The sequence below is a fragment of the Podarcis cretensis genome, assembly GCF_951804945.1.
Source record: "Podarcis cretensis genome assembly, chromosome: 13".
In the NCBI taxonomy this organism is placed as follows: domain Eukaryota; kingdom Metazoa; phylum Chordata; class Lepidosauria; order Squamata; family Lacertidae; genus Podarcis; species Podarcis cretensis.
The window spans coordinates 5535626-5555122 of NC_137182.1; the positions used below are offsets into that span (position 1 = coordinate 5535626).

General features: G+C 45.8%; 1 long non-coding RNA gene across 1 annotated transcript in view; it reads right to left on the minus strand.

Annotated features, from left to right (window-relative positions):
• Positions 1–16640, minus strand: part of LOC307201136 — a 31443-nt gene extending 14803 nt beyond the window's left edge. Inside the window, exon 1 of the long non-coding RNA XR_013832574.1 lies at positions 16408–16640. This is a non-coding gene — a long non-coding RNA (uncharacterized lncRNA). The remainder of the gene's footprint in view (positions 1–16407) is intronic.
• Between the last annotated feature and the right edge of the window lie 2857 nt (positions 16641–19497).

The window sequence follows — 19497 nt, forward strand, 5'->3', positions numbered from 1 at the left end:
GTCTTACTCCACAACAAGCAGACACCGAGCTATAGGTGCAGAATAAGGAATCTGCTCAGTAAGCACATCTGAATAACTACGGAGGAAGGTGGGGAAAAGAAAATCAAACGATATACCTGTTGGGAAGAATCTGCCCTGACATGAAACATACTAATCAGTTAGACCGAAGCACTTATTTCAATAGAGCAATTTTCAGCTATGATAATCCTTTTCGTTTGTAACACAACCCGAAGACATATCACTGGAATGTAATCTTTCCTTTTCAACTCACAACACTCAAACTGCAGCCCTAATCAATATACAGCACAAAGTTAGTTAATTAAATAGATTAACCAATTTTGAAATTGAACTACAAAAGTGCCCCCAATTATTGTAGATGTCAAGCACCATCTTAAAAGTAATGTTCGCCTTTCTCTTGGATTTATGCTAGGACAAAGCAGATGTGCTTCTTGCTGCAGAAATTAAATTGGTTAATTCACAGTGCAATCTTGTGCATCAAATCTAAGAGAAGGCTTCACTGAGTTCAGTGGTGCTTGCTCCCAGGTAAACAGCAGTAGGTTTGCCACAATTATATAGCAGAATCCCTGGCAAGTTTACACAGAAGTCAGTCATCTTAAGTTTAATGGGAATTACTTTCAAATAAGCGCATATAGGACTGCACCCTAACAGACTTTGCCTTCTGTTCCTTTCTTTCTTTCTTAAACTTGAGTCCAAAAAGTCAACTGGACTCTTCTAATAAGTTTCCTGTCGACAGAGTTTCCGTTGTTGTTTACATCTTTAGGAAATATTTTATTTTCTCTGCATACCAGAGATAACTGTATCCTCTTTTGATCAGGGTAGTGAACCTTCAGTATACAGGCCAAATGTTGTCGTCAGCCTCTCTATCCATTTGCTTTAATAATTCAATATTTCTGACTATCCATTCCCCCCCCCCTCATTTTCATGGTACTCCAAAGTTTTTTTCCTTAAAAAACCAAAGCAAGAGAGAAAACTAATACCACCAAATTAACCACTAGGTGGCCACAATTTCAGCACCTTGTCTTAAAGTCTTCCTATGAAAAAATTCTGCGACTCTTAGGTTATATTGCAATTGCAGAATTTCTGTATCTTCAGTTTTCTTCCCACATGCTGTAATTTAATTTCATTCTATAGAAACAGCTTGTGAAATGAAGGCTTTGAGTTTAAAGGGCACCTATAATCTTTATAGAAGATGGGTATATATATTTCTTTGCATTTTGGAAGTGTATGCAAAATTCAAGGACTTTCTCACGATTGTGTTGGCAACTATGTAAAATGTAAACACAAAAAGTTATTAGCAGGCAGATGCTTAATACTATTGCATGTCATCTATCAAATAAAAGGTACAATTTCATGTATGCCATCAAACACTATCAAATTATGAAATCAAACAGAGGATATAAAGTACATATATGAAACTTTTGTAACCCACAAGTGTCAAATGTTTAACTGAGTATTTGAGACATATCTGGAGCACTTGCAGAGGCACTTTTTTTGAGATAATATGTAGGAGCGAATCTGTTTTAGCTCTACTAAAATCAAGAAACCAAATCAACAAGTTTATCTGATGTAATGATTAGTACATAGTTATTACAGCAAGCATTATATTTCAAAGCTTCCTTTTTACTTCTTGTGTGTTTTGTGAGTCACTATCGATATCTTTTAGATTTTTATACATAAATGATTATGTTAATATTTAAAAGTAGAGCTGGGCATACTGTTACCCTTGACCTGACCTGGGCTCCTGTTCCGGAGCTTCGAATCGGGGCCACCTCAAGCCAACCCAGGGAGCACCTCACCCAGATCTGGTCCTGCATCAATTTGGGGACATGGATAATGTTTCATTAGGCTGTGTCTTCCCCCTCTGACTGTATGCAGAGAGCGGGAGGGTTCAATCCTACTGGTTGCTGCTTCATCGGCTCATTCCCACTGGGAAACATGCTTGCAAGGCAGCATCCTGCAGACAGCAGGATTAAACCCTCCACTGAATGGAGGATACAATCCTGCTCACTTTGACTGCACCTGAGTGTTTCCCTTATGTGTTATCCCAGATCCCCTTGAATCAGCTCGAATCAGTTCAGGTTTCAAGCAAATCCAGTGCACAGATCTATTTGAAAGGTTTCCTTTTCCAAATACCCGTTCCAGCATCTTGTCCAATCCTCGTTTCTGGCTTTTTGCAGAAATAATAAAGCCACGAAGAACAGAGATGATCTTCTTGTTTGTGTCTTGCACTGCAGCATTTGGCTTTCAGCATATCTTCCTCGGCTCTGGACTTCAATCAAAGTGTGAACTAACTCACTAAGCACAAAACGTCGCTGCTCCATTCCAATTTCCAATTAACACCATTTTTTCCCCTCCCTGGCAGCCAAAGTTCCCTTACTCTCCACCCAGTTCATCTTAATAGCTTTCGTTGAAGCAGTATTTTTTTTACTCTGTAGCATGAAAACTATGGCTTGCAAAAAAATGAAAAGAAGAGGGTATTTTAGAATACTGGTGTATATCCTCAGCTTTGCATCCTCATGCCAGTTTGGAACTGCTCTTCCTATTCATCTTGGCACCAATGTGGATTTTTGTGTCAAAAAGTGTGTGTTTATTGAAGCAAGCATCCTCTAAAGTCTCTGGCTCCACAACATGAGGCACATCTGCACTCAATGAGTTATTTTAGCCTTGTATGTGTCTTATGATACAGTTGAAAATCTGCCCAACGGTAGACTTGCTTTTCTTGCTAGGAAATTCATGCAGCCTAACAAGTCCTAACCAGTCAGAGCCAATGCTCATGCTTCTGAGAATCCCAGAACAATTGGCCAGTTTCACTACCGATTAGAAAATGGCCAGACTCCCTATTTGGCCATTTCAGATGGACATTCACCCACAATTTCCATCTGAAACCAGGACGCTTGTTTCCTTCTGCTCTGGAGGGTAGTTGCTTAAAGGAGATTCCGACTAAACCATCGGGAAGAGTTTTCGGATGGTAAGTTCTGTTTGACAGTGGAATGGCACCTCGGGAATTGATGGACTCTCTAAGGAATGTTAGAAGGTTGTTGGAATGAAGTAATGTGGTTTTAGCAGAAATGATATAAAGGATTAGGTAAAAATTGATTTTTTAATTGGTGAAAGACGAGAATTACAGTATATTAAGATAAATTATTAGGATAAAAACAAAGTTGGAAAGGATTTGCTGAAACATCTAATTGAACTAGAATACAAAAAAGGGAGGTGTGAGGAGGTCAAGGAAATAAGCAAAAGAAAGTTATGTAAAGGTTTGATTTGTTTTTCTTTTTTTGTCAATTGTTTGTGTTTTTTCTGTTTTTTAAATTTTTTTTTGTCCTTTTATTATTTATCTTTGTATTTTCAAAATTTGAATAAATACTATTTTTTTAAAAAAAGGGAAATGATGGACTCTCCTTCCTTGGAAGTTTTCATGTAGAGGTTAGATGGCCATCTGTTAGTGATGCTTGAGCTGAGATGCCTGCCTGGCAGAGGGGTGGACTAGATGACCCTTGGAATCCCTCCCAACGCTACAAAAAATAATAAAAGGGAAGGAGTGGATGGCAAAGATGGCAGAAACTGAGTATCAGCAAATGCAGTAAAACATACTTAAGCTTTATTATAGTTTAAGGTGTTGGCAGCAATTTCATTGGAGAGTTGGCTTCTGATAATAGGGATGTTGTGAATATGCGTAATTTTCTGCTCTGAATGCAATACCTCCATATTTGCCCCAATAGGCAGTGGATTTGAGACTGTTATTGAGTCCACAGACAAAAAGGCAGCATCTGAATGCTGCTTTTGCAAATAGCAATATTTCCAGGGTTCACAATAATGATTGAGTCCTGAATGATACTGTTTACAGAGTTTTCTTCGCTTTTGAATGGAAAGCATTGTGTGTAATTAAACCAAATATGGGAAGAAGAATTATCTCGATCTATATTGTGGAAACCACAAACCTGCTTCTGATCTGATCACTGATGGCAGCATACACAAAAGAATAGATTCTCCTTATTTAGCAGAAGTTGTTTATATAGTACCTTTATTAATTATAGAATGTGGCTTTGGAGTGGCAGCCATCAGTATGGAAGCATGTAGCCCTTGGGCTATTTCCACTTTTCTGATGTGATAAGATAACCTCCATTGTTAGAAGCCAGTCAAAATATGAATATTTGTTAGGCTCACACAGACTCAGGCTCTGGCTGACAATGCATCTGGGGTTGGGAAGAACAGATCATGCATCCAAAATTTGCCACAGTGAAACAGCATCTGGGGAAGGATGACCAGACAGATGCCTAGAAGGCAGGCATTGATTCCAGAGTCCAAGGAGAGTAAAGGGTAGCCCCCGGACTTCGTCGTCATCTTCTTCGGCGATCCCTCGTAGCTGAGTAAGATTGTCTTCCATAAACATGTGTCAGGGAACTGACATCGGAGCCAGAGGTGGAGGCAAGGGTCTCAAGCGATGCTGGAGAGGGGCCCAGCAGGGAGAGAGGGAGCTCATCGGCTGGGGAAGGAAATCAGCGTAACACCAGGGATAGAGGAGGGCAGATGGGAGAATCAGCGAGGGGGCTCCAAGACTCTTCGCTGGAGACCAGCGGGGAGAGCACGGGTCCTCCGCTACCCACACCCACCCTGCGCAGAAGACTTCTGCGCAGGGAAAGTAGGCGTAGATTTGGCGTCAAAGAACTTATTTGCTGGAAGAAGTTCAAGAAACGCCCACTGACAGATTCTGCTAGCGACTGAACAGCCACGAAGTGAAGGGCTGTCCAGCCAGAACAGGTTTAACCAGGCTACCTAACCAGGAGTGGCGGTAACTTACGCACGAGCAACCCCTTATAACCATTACAACACGGTTTTAACAATGAGTCCATAAGTCACTGTGGAGGCCAATTCTGGATCCACACTTCCTTCCACAATGGAGACATTGGTTTCCGTGTGGGAGTTGATCATGGTGAGGGTTTGCCAAGCGTGCCTTCCTCTTAGAACGTTTCTCCCTTGCGTCCTGAGTTCGAGCGTCTTCAAAGTCCATGACACCTTTGGTAAAGGCTGTTCTCCCACTGCAGGCCAGTGTTTCCCAGTTGTCAGTGTTTATACTACATTTTTTCAGATTTGCCTTGAGACAGTCTTTAAACCTCTTTTGTTGACCACCAGCATTATGCTTTCCATTTTTAAGTTCGGAATAGAGTAGTTGCTTTGGAAGATGATCACCAGGTATCCGCACAACATGGCCAGTCCAACGAAGTTGAAGTTGAAGAATCATTGCTTTGACACTGGTGATCTTTGCTTCTTCCAGTAAAGGTAAAGGTAAAGGTACCCCTGCCCGTACGGGCCAGTCTTGACAGACTCTGGGGTTGTGCGCCCATCTCACTTAAGAGGCCAGGGGCCAGCGCTGTCCAGAGACACTTCCGGGTCACGTGGCCAGCGTGACATCGCTGCTCTGGCGAGCCAGAGCCGCACACGGAAACGCCGTTTACCTTCCCGCTGGTAAGCGGTCCCTATTTATCTATTTGCACCCGGAGGTGCTTTCAAACTGCTAGGTTGGCAGGCGCTGGGACCGAGCAGCGGGAGCGCACCCCGCCGCAGGGATTCGAACCGCCGACCTTTCGATCGGCAAGTCCTAGGCGCTGAGGCTTTAACCCACAGCGCCACCTGCGTCCCCCGCTTCTTCCAGTACAATGACATAAATTATAGAAATGGAACCAAGGGGTTGATGCAAGAGGTGTTCAGTATTTAGTTTCATTTTAACTTGAGTGGAGACTAGATGGGTCATTTCAGGGAAAGTGGGTAGGGTGTGAAACCCAATGCTTTCTATTTTGATAATAACGGAATATTTTCCGTAGGCTGCTTTGGGCACCACTCACTCCCAAAAAGTGGCATATAATTAATATCAAGCAAGCAAGCACATACACTGGAATGTAATAAGGGAAAATAATACTGTGTTGCGAACCCATGGTGACATCTCTACACACTTTTATCATATTAAGCATTTACATGGGGGGGATGACTAACTTTTTTGGCCCTACCTTGGCCAACCCACACTCTCTCATACAGAGGAAGAAGACAGGCAAGCACAACAAGATCTCAGCAAATTATGAACTAGGTGACCCTCTAGTTCCTTCTAACTTTACAATTCTATGACTATTTCCAAATAGTCCCTTAACACTTAAATATTGACCAGTTATTTCAGACTGGTCCTGTTGTATTTTAATAAAATATTTGCTAACGAATTCCAGTTGTTCCTATTTTTTCAGCAGATACATGTATTACAGCAATTCTGGAAGCCACCAACTTGGAGTGATTTATTCTCTTGCATTTTTTGTTGTTTCTGCTCATTATAGTTTTGCCATGGAAGTGAGACATCCATCATGTCAAGGCTGCCAAATACTTAATGAACCACATTTTACGAACCTCTTCAGCGTGGCAAACCCCAGCCATTCTCTTCTTGGGCAACAGTTAGGGAGCAATAAATCTCTACTTCCTGCTGGGAGCAACTGTAATCTGTGAAGTGCTGCAATCCCCCCAGCTTTGGCAAATGAAATTAAACCGGAGAGAAAAGTATCAGATCCCAAAGGATCTGCTGGTGGCTCAACCTGAGCTTATGAGTAACTGGAAAAGACATGTAAGGCCAATATGTTGTAGAGTACTATACAGTACTTGAAGTATCTGAAAAGAGTATATTAGTATCTCCACCCTAGCCATTCCTCCCTCCTCATTCATCATAGACTAAATATTACCAGCACAGACCTGCAAGAGAACTGGAGTAGATTCCGAGTCAGAATCATTCATAAATACAGTGGTGCCCCGCAAGACGAATGCCTCGCAAGACGGAAAACTCGCTAGACGAAAGAGTTTTCCGTTTGGAGGTGCTTCGCAAAACGAATTTCCTATGGGCTTGCTTCGCAAGACAAAAATGTCTTGCGAGTTCCTGCAGGTTTTTTTCCCTCCCCCCCCCCTTTTCTAAGCCGCTAAGCCGCTTATCCGCTTATCCGCTAAAAGCCGCTAAACCGCTAATAGCGCTAATCCGCTAAGCCGTCAATGGGCTTGCTTCGCAAGACAAAAAAACCGCTAGACGAAGAGAATCGCGGAACGGATTCTTTTCATCTTGCGAGGCACCACTGTACTCCTAAAAGGTTAACATACAGTAGAGCAAATGAAGAAGGCTGGAGCTCACTTCTTATCTGATTAATAGACACTTATAGCCTGTCCTTCACCAGGGAGTTCCAGGCTGAGTTACATACAGTGCAACAGCTCAGTGGTCAAGCATGCCAGGTTCGTTCCTTGCCATCTCTTGGTCAGGATGCGACTGTCCTTTGCCTCAAACCCTGGAAAGCCAACACCCGTCTATGAGAACAATGGATGGACCAATGGTCTGACTCAGTACAAGGTAGCTTCCTCCGTTCCTCCTGCAAGTAAGCCATGTAATTGCAAATGCATTGCTAGAACATAAAATTAAACCAAATTAACAGCTAGTCAGAAACAGCAACAACCAACAGGAGAGATATTCTGGGTTCAAGTCACAAAATGGCTGCCATGGGGGTGTGGCACAACATAACATCATACCGTCATGGTGGAGGTTTCCCCATAACTGCTTTTTCATTCTAGAAAAGACAGTTGAATTTCTGCATGCTGTACAGCTGTTAAAGGCACAAGATACCCATTTCCCTGAAATGCCAACCCTAAACCAAAGCATAGGCTGCCCTATTAAACACAAAGAGACTTACTCTTAAGTAGAAATGTATACCATTGTACTGAAAGATAATTGTACAGTAAATGCTTAACTGAGTGCTTGATCAGGAGGAGACCTGCCTAAACCTCTTTGCAAAGTTTTCACATTTGCCTTTTGTGGGAGGGGGACTGTTTTTGACTCACCCATCATAGGAGCCAACTCCTAGGGACTGAGGTCCCTTCAGCCCCCCCCCATAATATATTTGAGGGGGCCGCCCCCCTGACAAAGCTGAGAGGCATTTCCATTCAAATGAAGTGCCCGTGCCGTGTCCCGGGATCAATTATGCTGGGCATAGCTTACCTGCCAACATTTTATTCAAGTTGGCCCCACTGTCACCCATATTTTTTGTGCAGTAGTGTTTGCAGGAAATACCATACTTTTCTGTGTATAATATGCCCCTGTGTATAAGATGCCCCCTATTCTGGGGACTCAAAATTAAGAAAATGGGGGTGGGGATTGCCCAGAGTTGAGCTATTTTTTTTGGGGGGGGGATCACTCACTCACCTGCCCCCACCGCTGCCAATAACACACGTCACAGAAGCCAACAATCTGCCTGCTCACCGCCAGCAGCCGCCAATCGCCCGCCCAATTGCCGCAACAACAGCCAATCAACAGCAGCCCTTGCCGCAGCCACCAGTCACCCGAACAATCGCTGCTGACAATCTCCTACTTGTGGCAGCAATGTATCACCCGTCCCCACTCTGAAGTACCCATGTATAAGACGACCCCAAATTTTTTACATTATTTTAACAGAAAAAAACCTCGTCTTATACATGGAAAAGTACGGTAGCTTTTAGGGACTGCCCAATATCAGATGAATCACTCCATGAAAGATGCATCCTGGTTGCTAGGGGGGAAGGAAGGACAAACTTACCGTATTTTTTGCTCTATAAGACTCACTTTTTCCCTCCTAAAAAGTAAGGGGAAATGTGTGTGCATCTTATGGAGCGAATGCAGGCTGCGCAGCTATCCCAGAAGCCAGAACAGCAAGAGGGATCACTGCTTTCACTGCGTAGCGATTCCTCTTGCTGTTCTGGCTTCTGAGATTCAGAATATTTTTTTTCTTGTTTTCCTCCTCCAAAAACTAGGTGTGTCTTGTGGTCTGGTGCGTCTTATAGAGCGAAAAATACGGTAACTATAAAGTAAGACAGGCAGGAAAATTCACTAAAAGGGAGGGGGAAATTAGCAGCTCCTCAGGATCCCAGGGATTCCTATGCTGGGTCTAAAGAAAGGGGAAAGGACAGGCAAGAGGGAGGATGACTAATCCAAACCCTGAGTATCAACCTCCTGGGTCATAACAGGATGTTGAATAAAGAGGGTAGAGACCGCCCCTGCCAATTAGTACTGCCACTTCTGCTAGTTTGCCAACCCAAACCAGGAGAAACTCGGGCTGTTTTAGGACATCTTTGGGCTTCACAAGGACAATAACTAAACCATCTTCTCTCTGCTTTTTGAGCTCCAATGCCACAAATTTCTCAGTACCATAGCACTAAGAAGCCGGGCTTTACAACCAAGCTTTCTCCAAGCCAAGCTTCCTCCAAGAAGCCACACCAGCATAAATGTTAGAAGAGTACCTGAACATTTTGCTTCATGGCCTTATTTCTAGGAGGGAGAAAGAGGAGAGGGGGAGCTTTTTAAAAAAAATTGGGTCCTCCCTGAAAGAGGGCACGTATTGCGGTGAGACCTGGACAACCACACCCTGTGTTGTGGGTGGGTTCAATTGGTCAGCCTCAACACCTGATTGGTAAGTCCCTCGAAGTTGGGTGCAATTTGACCAATGGGACGCAGTCCAAATGGTTCAAGGGACCTATTTATGCCCATGCATGTGACCCAGAGCTTCCTCTTTCGGCTTGTGCAATCGGAACATCCGCCCACCTCTCCCTAATTTTAGGGCTTTGCGCTTGACCTTGTTTTGCTGTCGTGTGTTGTCTGTCGTTGGGACAGGGGCACGGCAGGAATTTTCCCCACTTGGCTGATTGGCTGTTGCCATTTGGGTTTCGCCTGCCGCATAGCAAATTGTCACAACTTGTAAGGTTGTGGATAGGCTCTGGTTCAGGTGATAGGGATGGGAGAACGCTCTCGCCATCCCTATATGAAGGGTATTCCGTTAAAGGAATCCAGGGACTCGATGGTTTGATCAACCCCTGAGAGGGAGTTGTGCCCGTGCCTGAGTCCAGGGGGGGCATTTGGGTGGCAGAGTGAGCCCATGCCCGGCTTTCCGCTTATCCAGGTGTTCACCCATGGCTGACCTATGCTGGACCCCTGGATCAGCGCTACCTGCATGGCAGGGAGCTAGTCCAACCAGAGCAACCCGTCACTTTCTGTAATCAATAAAGGTGTGGCCTAAATTCTGCCAAAAACCAAAACTAAAATTTTGAGTCAAGTGTGACTACTTAGGGGGGAGGTTTCTGGGTCTGAACATGCAAATGAAAGCTCAGACATTAGGGCCCCTGGCCAGTAGCACCAATGGTACCAGCGAGTGCTAGGTTGGCAACCCCCATTACACACAGCACATTTTTATTCTGTTAAGCCTTTGAGCTGAATTTGTATGCCTGCCTTAAAGTAATCTCATACACTTAAAATAATGGTAGCAACGTGTGTTTTGACTTTCTAAAATTGCCTTCATTCTCAATCATGTTCTTTTATTTTGCATGCTCGAATATACAAAGCATATGCTCTCCCACGGAGCTATAATATAAGACTGTTTACAGTGGAAAAGTCAACTCTTGAATTATACCTCTTCCAAGAGACTTGGCATCTCTAATGCGAGAATCACACCTATGATTGACTTCAACCACAAACCATTGCCTATATCCAATTTCTACCTGTCACCTGAGTTGGAAGAAGTTTTCTTCATGTTCTGTAGCAATGTGCTGCGAAAGACAACTGAAAAAGAATGATCCGTTTTGACAAAGGAATAATCTATTCACCTTCAACTTAAATATGCTTAGGAGAGCAAAAAGGAGATGAGCTGTAAGGAAATCACTGCAGCAACAAGAAATATTGTTTCATAAATACTGCTGCTGCTGAAGGAGCAAAAATCATAGTATTAAAATAATTATTATCCTGACCTCCCAAAAATTCAGCAGCTAGAAACAACAACAATTTTTGGTCAATAACTGTGTGTCATTAGGTTAAATCCATAAAATGAAAAAATAGCAACACTCATGTTAATCAAAACCAGAGAGGCTGGAGTGCAGAAAATCAACAACGTACTGTTCTTTGTGCTTTGGCAGCAATCTGATATATCCGGAAGGCACAAAAGAGTGTCCCTAGTAGAATCAGAGTTGTAGAAGTGGAAGGGGCCACAAGGGTCATCTAGTCCAGCCCCCTGCAGTGCAGGAATATTTTGCCCCAGGTTGGGCTTGAACCCATAACCCCCAGATTAAGAATCTCAAGTCGGGATGGACTCTTCTGAGAATCTCACCATCCAACTAATCCTCACAAATTATTCCTAATTCCCGTCTTGTTGGGTTGAAATGAACGACAGACGAGTGGTGGGTGTCATATGGGAGGCATCTGCCGAGCATGTCTCGGGGAGTCCCTTTTATTGAATATTACAGCATTGCCACATATGTGCTTGTTGCTGATTGGTTAACACAAATACAATACAAGGGTTGCACACAGGCATCAATCATCAATAGACCAAAGGCTGGGAAAGGGAACACAGAATTGGACAGGCGTGAAAACCTCCTTGTTAAACTATTACTAGTGATTCATAGAATCATAGAGTTGGAAGAGACCACAAGGGCCATCGAGTCCAACCCCCTGCCAAGCAGGAAACACCATCAGAGCACTCCTGACATATGGTTGTCAAGCCTCTGCTTAAAGACCTCCAAAGAAGGAGACTCCACCACACTCCTTGGCAGCAAATTCCACTGTCAAACAGCTCTTACTGTCAGGAAGTTCTTCCTAATGTTTAGGTGGAATCTTCTTTCTTGTAGTTTGGAACCATTGCTCCGTGTCCGCTTCTCTGGAGCAGCAGAAAACAACCTTTCTCCCTCCTCTATTGATATAGCAAGACTTAAACTATTACTAGTGATTAATATATAGCATTCATCCGTAGATGTGGTCAACCAAGCACTAAGAACAGGTCAGGATGCAATGTCTCATGAACTCAATGTGGACTGAACATTCTAGGGTGATGAAGGAATGTCTCAGCTTAAAATGGTTTAGCCAGAGTCATGTGTAGAAGCAAGACTTCCCATCACCGTCTTGCTTCTTGATCTCCACAAAAGTTATTTCCTCCCACCAGCTCTGCCAAAAATGCAGACAATTCCTACATATTATATGCATTATCACAGACATATTATGTACATGTTATTTACTCCAAGTTCCCTAAACAGATACATACAACAACAGTGCATATAACTGTATAAAAATACTAGCATGTCACCCAGTAAGACTTCTCTATCTTCTCACACAGCAGACCTAATATTTCCTTTTTCTTCCACCCTAACCCCCCCCACCCTTTTTGTAATTTTAACAGCTCTTGTAAACCAATCTTCACCCTTGGACATTTGTCCCCCCTATTTCCTGCGCATGCCCTTATGCAGCCATCCTGACTTCTATCTATTGCTCCCATTTTTGTTGCTCCTTGAAATTCTCTGCTCTTAAGGAACTTTGTTTTGCAAGAGATTAAAAAAAAAAAAAAGCAAAAAATGGCTTTTTGGCTCTTTTTTAAAAAAACAACAACAGCAACAACAACCTTCCATTCTAAAGCTTTTAAGGAACATGGCTTGGTCATGTATACAGAATGGAAGATGGCAGGATCCCCAAGGGGAACTGGCTTCAAGCACTTTGTAACTCCGAGTTACAAAGATGTCTGCAAACATGACATGACGATTGGGAACATCAACTCCATCATGTGTGAATCCCTCGCAGACAACCGCAGTGCCTGGCAGCAGATAGGCTTAGCATCCATAGCCAGTGACCAGAGGAGAAATAACAGCTGGGAGGAAGGCAGAGAGAAGAAGCACGCTGGTACTTTTGCAGCAGCACAGCCAGACACCCTCCTCTGCCCCAGGTGCAACAAAACATGTCTCTCCCCTATCAGTCTCTACAGCCACAGCAGGCGCTGTAACTCTCCAACTCTTTGACGTCAGCCTCAAAGGCTCACTTTTCCACTGTCTTTTGAGACAGGTGGATGCCAATAATAATTTTTTTTTTTTGGGGGGGGGGGGAATGAATGAATTCCTATGCCCCACAAATAACCCAGAGATGCATTTTAAATAAAAGGACACATTCTATTCTTGTAAAAACACGCTGATTCCCGGACCATCCACAGGCCAGATTTAGAAGGCGATTGGGCCGGATCCAGGCCCCGGGCCTTAGTTTGCCTAACCATGCTCTACAGCAGGGGTGGCCAAATCCCAAGAGACTGTGATCTGCTCACAGAGTTAAAAACTGGCGGTGATCTACCCCCTTTTTGGGGGTTCAGGTCAAAGTTGTTGAGCTTTTTCAGGGAGGAGGTAAAATGTTGAGCTTTTTTTTAGGGGAGCCACAGTTGTTCAGCTTCTTTGGGGGGAACCAATGAGTACCAGTGATCTACCGCAGACGTCCAGTGATCTACCGGTAGATCACGATCTACCTGTTGGACATGCCTGCTCTACAGCATGTGCAGAAACTGCCTTCTCGACCATTGGACCCACTATTGGTCTCATCTGCTCAATCTGCTGGAGCCCGTGTCTGCATGCAGGGAAAGTCCCTAACTCGTCGAGGGTTTGAGACCTATTGGGTACCCTCACCTGGTTTAATCGGCCATTTGAAGCAGTCTCCCAGGGTGCGTCTGCTGTCATGACAATACTGCTACACCAATAAGCATATGAGTATGTAATGGTTCTAAGGGGGTTGCTCGTGCGTAAGTTGCCGCCACTCCTGGCTAGGTTGCCTGGTTGAACCCCTTCTCTCTGGACAGCCTTGCACTCGTGGCTGTCTCAGTCGCTGGCAGAATCCGTCAGTGGGTGTTTCTTAAACTTCTTCCAGCAAAGAAGTTCTTTGACGCCAAGTCTCCTCCTACTCTCCCTGCACGGAAGCCTTCTGCGCAGGGAGGGTGTGGGCAGCGGAGTACCCGTGCTCTCCCCACTAGTCTCCATTGAAGAGTCCTGGAGCCTTTTCTCCGATTCCCCCATCTGCCCCCCTTCACCCCTGGTGTTACGCTGATTTCCTTCCCCAGCAGATGGGCTGCCTCTCTCCCTGCTGGGACCCTCTCCGGCATCGCTCTGGAGCCTTCCCTCCGCCTCTGGCTCCGATGGCAGTTCCCTGACAGAGTACATCATGGTTACTTCACTGAGCTCCCGGTTTCAAAACACCTGTGATGACAGAAGCATGTAGGCAGCTTGGTAATATTCCATTATTATAGTGCTAAGGATGAAGGAGTGCAATCACTCAGGAAAAAATTATTTTCAGCTCTCTGGCAGGGCTTCCTTAGGCAACAGTTTGTCACTGAGCAGAAGAATAAGAACTTCACAGTCATTTTGTACCCTGAACCAGAGCCTTATTGATGAACTGGTGGAAAGCGCATTTACCGGGGAGGTAGGGATGTTGAACACCTGATGCATTAAATGTTGAAACCTGGCAGATTCACAAGAAAACGGATTGTTCATTCTCAAGCACACGTTGGCTCATTCAATTATAGTGTGACAGCAAAAGCAAAGACTGTCTTAGGGAGGTTAATTGAGCACCTCCATTAGATGCAGGAAAATTAGCGTAATGCTTGGCTGACTGAAATGTGGCTTTTCCAGTACTTAAAGTCTACTACGAACAGGTATAACGTGTGGGGATAACCGATTTACTTTATCGAGTTAGCATCCCCAACCCCACCCCTTACTGTAAGGAAAAGTCATTTCACATTCAGACGGCCATGGAAAGATACTGCTAAAGCTTTTCCTTCCCCCGATTAATGTGGCTAAGCAGCAAAGGATATAGGTCCATAGCACTGGGTGCTGGAATGGGGACACTTGCCTAGGTCGCACTTCTGGCTGATTAGTGAGAATGAGTGAAATCAAAGCACAGAATTTCATTTCTCCTTCGCCAGCCCAAGATGTAAAACCAAAATTAGCATAACCATCAAAATCCCTTCAGGTTTCTTAGGGCTCATCCACACTAGTTTTCCTCTGTGGTTTTCTGGTCTGTGTCCAAGTGCCGCCCCCCCCCCCCCGGTTCCCCATGAAAACACTTGTTCCAGTTCTGGGTTTTCCCAGCAAAAGCAAGGGGGCAAAACAGAAAGAAAGAAAAAGTGACGGCCCGGGAAAACACAGACCTGTACCTACAAAGCTCATGGCAAATGGCAAGTGTGGATGAGACCTTATTCTCTGCTCCTACATGTTACTAGATTTCCTCCTCAAAAATATCACAAGGTGGGGCCTACTCCCATTGGTTCTCCCAGTGGCGTAGCGTGGGGGGTGCAGGGGGGGTCAGCCGCACCGGGCGCAACATTTGGGGGGGGCACACTCGCACTCGCAGCTCTCTGCCCCTACCTGGCTTACTCACTCTCTCTCACTGCAGTGCTGGCTGTGCGAATCCGATCCGAGCTGCCGGGTTGCCGCCCACTGTGGAGGGGGAGGGTGCCAGGCGTGCGGTGCGGTGCGGAGCGGAGAGAGAGCGAGGGAGGGACTATCTGGGGGAGGGGCAGTGCAGCGGCCGCCCTGCGCAGCGCTGAGCGCGGGAGAGAACCACACCCGACCAGCCCAGGCAGCAGCAAGAAGCTGGCAGCGGCGGCAGGTTAGGGGTTAGGGGCGCAAATTACTTGTCTTGCCCCGGGTTAGGGGGCGCAAATTACTTGCCTTGCCCCGGGTGCTGACAACCCACGCTACGCCGCTGGGTTCTCCCACGTAAACTGCTGGATTTTCACCTCAGAATGTTCCACAACTAACTTTTCATTCAGTCTAGCTTTATCTCCTGAGTTTACAAAAGAAATACAGGATCTAAGTACTCTAAATTAATCCATGATCTCATGCCATTAAACTAGGGAGCTGATACCTGCAAGAATGGGATTTGGTGCACACTTGACAGATAGATGAAAGCTACATTAGTGACACAAACACTGCCACATACATAGACAAACAGGGATGAAGGAAGAACATCTAAGAAAACCATTTTTCCAGCATCTACCTATTTGTATGTAGCAGAAAAATGTGGCCTTTGCTAGACTTTGAAAAAGAAATCAGTAACTATGATAGGTGGCACAAAAATAAGCTTACAATAGTAAGACAAGATCTAAAGCATGTTGACATTTGCTTCAGTCCTGAGTTTGCAATGCAGGAAACATGGGGCATGTTCACATTAGCAGCTTAAAACCAGTGGCGTAGCCAGCTGCTTGGGTGCCTGGTGTGGGGGCGTGTCCTGCAGCCAGAGTCGGGGGAGACGCCTAGCTACGACCCTGCCTGTACGACCATAAAATTTGGCATCCCTCCCTCTTCTTTTTCAGCATTGTTTTGGCACTCTCTGCAGCATGGTACCCAGTGTGAGCGCACCGGTTGTGCCATCCTAAAACTGCCCCGGCCCAGCCTTGGGATGTGGGGTTGGCATGGGAGAGAATCACCCCCCATGTCCTACCCAGGTGGACCACAGAGAAACCCTCCCCATAAAACTATAGGAATATCTAAATCAGGCCTTCCTCCTCCAGATGGCAAGGTGACCGTGAAACACTTCCTCTGCCACAGAAGGTCCCAGCATACCTGCACATTTGGGGTTTCCCCATGGTGCCGCTGGGCTGCTGCTTGGCCGGAGCCTTTCCCAAACCACAGCCCTGCGAAGGAAGAAGGACATTGTATTATCCTGGCATATGAATCCACTCTAGGGCACAGGGGTCCCGTGGGCCCTCCCCAATAATGTTCTTCTGGGGTACATCACCCTCAATATTTTCTCTCACTCCCCCCTCCTGTCTGCCTTCCCAGCTCCCTCTCTTCCTCACTCTTCCACATCCTGCCTTTTCCTGCTGGCACAGAGCAGCCTGGCAGCAGGCAAGCCAGTGGAGGCAGGGCCCTCCTGCGGTGGAGACATAGGGCCTCCTGGGGGGCTGGCCCCCAAACTTCTGCAGGGACAGCCTGACTGCTGGTGAGGGTGCCTGGCCAGCTGACCCAGGGAAGGAGGGAGGCAGAACGAGCACCCCTGCCATGCTGCCCATGCCCACGTCACCACTGGCTGCCGACGCTCGCTGCTCCTCCGCCACTGCTTAAAACACAAGGCCATTTCCCCCTGCTGCATTTGAAGCTGTCGTCTGAACATGCACACTTATCTGCGCATGCACGGCGGCTGCCTCAAATGTTTGCATTACCGCTTGCTCGGCATCCAGCTTTCCAGTTGGACCAAAACTGGTTCGAGGGAAGAAGACACCCAACAAAGACTCTCCTCCCTGGAAGAGAGGGGAGTGGTTGTGGGCGGGAGCCCGAGCACCGCCCCTAGCAGGGGGCATTAGTCCGCTGCCTCCACCTCACCTGGCTGGCGCCCACGCCCCCCCGGTAGGCATCCAACCAGGTGCCACAGAGGGGGCGTGTCCGGCAGCCTTTTGCTGCAGCGCCAGCCTCTCCCCGGCCTCATTCTTTGCCGTCGCGAGTCGCGAGTCACGCACCCTCCACACTCCCTTTGAGTTAGGGCCTAGGTCATTGGCCTTGCTATAGACCTTAGGTTGGTCGCCCTGGTTGCCTGGTAGGAGTTTTTCCATTTGGCATTAGGCTTTTTGGTTTTTTTGCCTACCTCGTAGCAATCGTCACAACTTTTGTGGTATTGGTGGGTAGGTTAGGCATTGGAATAATGTGTTGTGGTGTGTCGAAGTGCTAGGTGTGGCCATCGCCTATGCCTTCAATTTTTGGGTATTCTGTTAAATGAATCTGGCGGTCGTGTATTCTGTCCGATGCCTGCTTGGCGGGAGGCCATGGCACGACCCTCGGTGACAGCAGGGGTGAGCCTATAGTTGGATTAGCATCAACAGGCTCCACCTACTGATGAATAAACCCACTTGTTTTAGAGATCCAATGCCTAAGCCAATACCTTTTCACTGCTGTAATCAATAAAATTGTGGCCTTTCCTTTCCCATTAAACTTATATCACGTGCCCTTGTGTATTCATTTCACATTGCAGGGGTCGGGTCCTCGAACCACAATGTTTTTGTCAAGAAACTACAGTGTCAGTATGGATTGTGGCTAACATGAAGTTTGAAATGAAGTTTCAAAAACTAGTGCTGGGAGCGCACTGCAACCTTGACTTCACCTCCAAAGGTGCACTTCTCCATTATCACCAGAGACCATAGGATGCCAATGTAAGTTTCATGGAGTGATAACTAGCAATGTATGTTTGTTGATGTCCCTCCACCCCTGCCCCTGCCATACTGGCAAAGGAAACAAACAGGCCAGCCAGGCATGGCGAAAAACATGCATTGCAGGAAGATACATGTCACTGAAGCAACCTGACTGGAGCCACACATATGGCAAAATCTGTTTGCCAATATGAGTGCTCACTGGAAGGACAGATCCTGAAGCTGATGCTCCAATACTTTGGCCACCTCATGAGAAGAGAAGACTCCTTGGAAAAGACCCTGATGCTGGGAAAGATGGATGGCACAAGGAGAAGGGGACGACAGGGGACGAGATGGTTGGACAGTGTTCTCGAAGCTACAAATATGAGTTTGACCAAACTGTGGGAGGCAGTGGAAGACAGAAGTGCCTGGTGTGCTCTGGTCCAGGGGGTCACGAAGAGTCGGATACGACTAAACGACTAAACAAAAACAGTTTGCCAATAACTGGCTTCCTTCAGTTATTGGAAGGAAAAGTGGGTTAATATGATCAGGTTGGGGGCATTTTCAGAAAAGTGTAAGTGAACAGGGGGAAAGTCCTGTTCTCCCCTTATAAATCCTGCCCCCCAACCCCTCCTGCAATATCTTTACGAGTCAAACAAGCAAGTGGAATAGGTACGAGTGGAACTCAGGCAAGGAAAGAAATGGAAATAATTGATTTCCAAGTGAGGTATTCAATATGCATAGCAAAAAAATATAAATAAAAACCAGACCTGCTTTTCTCTGCAGTTCAGCATTTCTCTAGGCATTTATCTTTCCTGTTCAGGCCACTATAGCCACTGGGAAAGCTATGTGTGGTTAGAGCTTATTAATTTAGAAGTGGCAATATACCAGAGCCTGGGAGGCAGTGGTAATTTCTGAAGCCCAGGAGATCACCTTGAGATCCCCAACATGTAAGGATGTGTGTATCGGGCAGAGGGAGGGAGGGAAGCAACAGGGTCACCGAAAGAGAAGAAAACGGAACGGAACAAGGTGGCAGAGAAAAGGAGAGCCCAGGAAAAACAATGGACAGTTGAGATCACCAAGGCATCCTTCAATGGAACACCAAGACAAAGCTGTCTCTCCACAAGAACCAGAAAACCTTGCTGTCAGCAAAACCATCGTCAACCCCAATGGCAGTGAGTGTTACACCCGTTTCCCATGTCGCTGACCTCAGGAAATTTAACTTCCTCTTAACCTTCAGAATGAACCAGTATCAGAAGGAATGTGAAAGGACTGTCTACAAAAATGCTGTGAAATTCACGTAGGGTTGCACATAGAATCCTATTGTGTTGCCATGGTGACCAGGAGGGGTAGTGGCAGTGGCTGATGGGGAGCCAGTGACTCAAGAGTGAAAACTATGCTGAGTCAGGAAGTTTTGTTTTCTTCCTGTGTGTGTTCCAAGAATACAGAGTCATTGAAAACCCAGTCCTAATGGCAGTCAGCTCAATCAAGAGTGGCTCATATTTCCATCCTTTCAATGCTGACTGGACGGCAA